Source organism: Cupressus sempervirens, chromosome 10 (genome assembly GCF_028749045.1).
Source record: "Cupressus sempervirens isolate cs-2001-9-10 chromosome 10, ASM2874904v1, whole genome shotgun sequence".
Taxonomy (NCBI): Eukaryota; Viridiplantae; Streptophyta; class Pinopsida; order Cupressales; family Cupressaceae; genus Cupressus; species Cupressus sempervirens.
The window spans coordinates 431,086,658-431,089,611 of NC_143127.1; positions in this window are offsets into that span (position 1 = coordinate 431,086,658).

Sequence of the window (2,954 nt, forward strand, 5' to 3'; positions counted from 1 at the left end):
TGTCAATGTTGGCAACCACAATTTCCAACCCTATCAACCAACAAGGGTTAAAGATATTGTAGGTCAGCTTGATGATGTCCCATTTTTCCACTCCAACCCTAGCTAAACATCCAACCTAGAGCCCTACGATGTCATTGTTTGTCCTTCATGAATATTTATAACTAAAAACCCTTTCTCCCAATGCTTGACTGATTGTGACTCGACTCATGTCATCAAATGGCCGGAAAAGCCTATTTCATCTTTCTTGCTTTATTGGGCCATAGAATGTTGTAGTTTGGTTTTCAAAAGCATGAAAAAGGCAAATGTTGGTATCCATGGAGGACCTAATTTGCAGATCTCGAGCTATTTAAATTGATACCAATCGCTAGTTAAGTTGTATTAATAGCCGAGCTCAATATTGAAACATAAATAAAGGGGGGAGAAAGATCTAGAATCAAAATGATGGAAGTGATGCCCTAATGAATAAGTGAGTTCCTCTCGAATACATCATACCAAGGAATAACTAACACGAGAGAGATTTCCTCAAAATTAGGTACAGGGCTCGATTGATGTCTAATAAGTTCACATGCGGGGAATAAAGTGGCAATGTTTAAATCCAATAACTATGATGATAATAAGGTATGATTATACGTTAAGGAACAAATTCCATCATTTCCTAAGTTGGCTAGATTGTTGGCTTCCTTATTGCCTTCTTTGTAAATATGCAAGAATCTTACGCCTTCAAATTTTGTGAGATATTGGATGATTGTTTCTAGTTTTGAATTTAATATCCAATTTGGAGTTTCTCCTTTTTTGAGCGCATTAATTATGATCTAAGAATCCCCTTCTATCATAATCCTTTTGATATTAAGGTTTATGCATAGTTTGATGCCTTATTCTACTACTTCAAGTTTTGCAATGTTATTCGTCACCATTTCTGAAGGTTTGGAAATTTTTGCTAACCAATTACCTAATTCATCCCTTATCATACGTCCTATGCCTAACTTACTTAGATTTCCTCTTGAGGCCCCATCGAAGTTCAATTTCTTCCATTCGGACGATGGGGGTTCCCATTTGCACATTTGCTTAGTCGAATTGTTTTTCTTTTTGTAAAACATGGGTGGATTGATTAGAAGAGGCCATAATTTTTTGATCTCTACATCCCAATCCAAAAATGTTCCTTCTTCTCTAGGTCTCTTCCTAAGATCACTATTCATGACTTATGTTATAGCCACTTCTATTTTAGCGGTGAGAGCTTGCTCATTAAGACTAAGATTTTGGAAAATGTGGCGGTTTCTTTCTTTCCAAATCTCCCATGTTATGATTGCTGGGGAGATATTCCACACTTTTCCATATACTTTATTTGGAGTGTCTATATGCCAACCCAATAGATGATCTATCCATTTGCCCACAAGCGGGGTAGTCCAATTCAATTTGCATTGGAGCCACCTCTAGCATTCTTGGGAAAATTTACAACCATATAGGAGATGTTCTGCATTTTCTTCGTGTTCTTTGCATAATATGCATCTTGAGGGACCTTCCAAGCCCATTTTTTGAATTCTATCTGCTGTTAGAATTCTCCTTTCTATGGTAGCCCAGAGGAACATACCTGCTTTAGGAAGTCCTGCTGGGTCCCAACATAAATTAGTTGGGAGGGTATTAACTTCCCAGCTTTGTGAATTTGTTATCATTTTTTATCCCTCTTTGACTTTATAACTCCCATCTTTAGAAGCTGCCCAAATTAGTTTGTCCTCCCTATTTTTGGTTGAAATTGATCGGGTTTTAAAAATGTTTTCAAGTTTTTCTTTGTCCATCTGGTTAAGTTTGCAGTTAGGAATGGTTTTCCATTTCCATATCTTTCTTGAGTTCGACTCGATTTCCACTATATAATCTTTCACTTTTGTCCCCCATATTGCCTTGAGATGAGCAATTGATTCTGGAGCAAGGTCTGAACAATTTGCAGGGGGGGGAGGGAGGGGGGTGTATCCATTCCATGAATCCTCCCAAAACAAAGCTTTATCACTTTTCCCTATATCCCAAGTGAGGTATTTGGATATCAGGTTTCAACATTTAATAAGGAAGTTCCATCCCGCAGAGCCTTTAGGGGGTTCTCTGATTTTAAATAAAGATGTACTATCCGAGGGGTTCAAATATTTTTTGAAAAGGATTCTGGCCCACTTCCTGTCCCTTTCTTGATATAGTCTCCAAACTTGTTTAGCACCTAGAGCTTCATTATGCCATTCTGGATTTTTGATTCCTAAGCCCCCAGATTCCTTAGGTTTACAAATTTTGCTCCAACTGATTAAGGTTGCTTTTTTCTTGTCCTCCAGTCCATTCCAGAAGAAATCACTCAATTTCTTTTCCATCTTAAGATTAATATTTTAGGGTAGAAGTGAATAAGAGAGTTGGTAGGTTGGGATTGCAGATAAGGCTGCTTTGATCGTAGTTGTCCTCCAAGCCTTGGTTAACCATTTTCCTTTCCATGATTTTGTTTGCCCATCGATTTTCTTGAGAATATGTTCCCAACCCGAGTTGGTTTTGTTGCTTTTGTCAAGATAAATTCCTAGGTACTGAAATGGCAAAGTGCTTTTTTAAAACCCTAGTTTATTAGAGATTTGATCTTCTCTATCTTCGAGTGTATTTAAGAAGAAGATTTCTCATTTTTTGGCATCTATCATTTGTCTTGATGCTTTGCTATAAGTTTCTAGGATGAATTGTATTTGTTTAGCCTCATCTAGAGTGCCGACTCCTGCTAGTATTGTGTCGTCAACAAATTGTTGATGGGTGGTATTTTCCACTTCTTTAGTGACTTTAACACCTTAAATTTTGTTTTCTACTTGCGCAGCTTTGATTGCTCTCCCAAATGATTCTGCCATTATGATGAATAGAAATGGAGATATCGGGTCTCCTTGTCTAATACCCCTAGAGATATTAAAGAATCCTTTCGGGGTGTCATTGATGAGAAGGGAAATTTT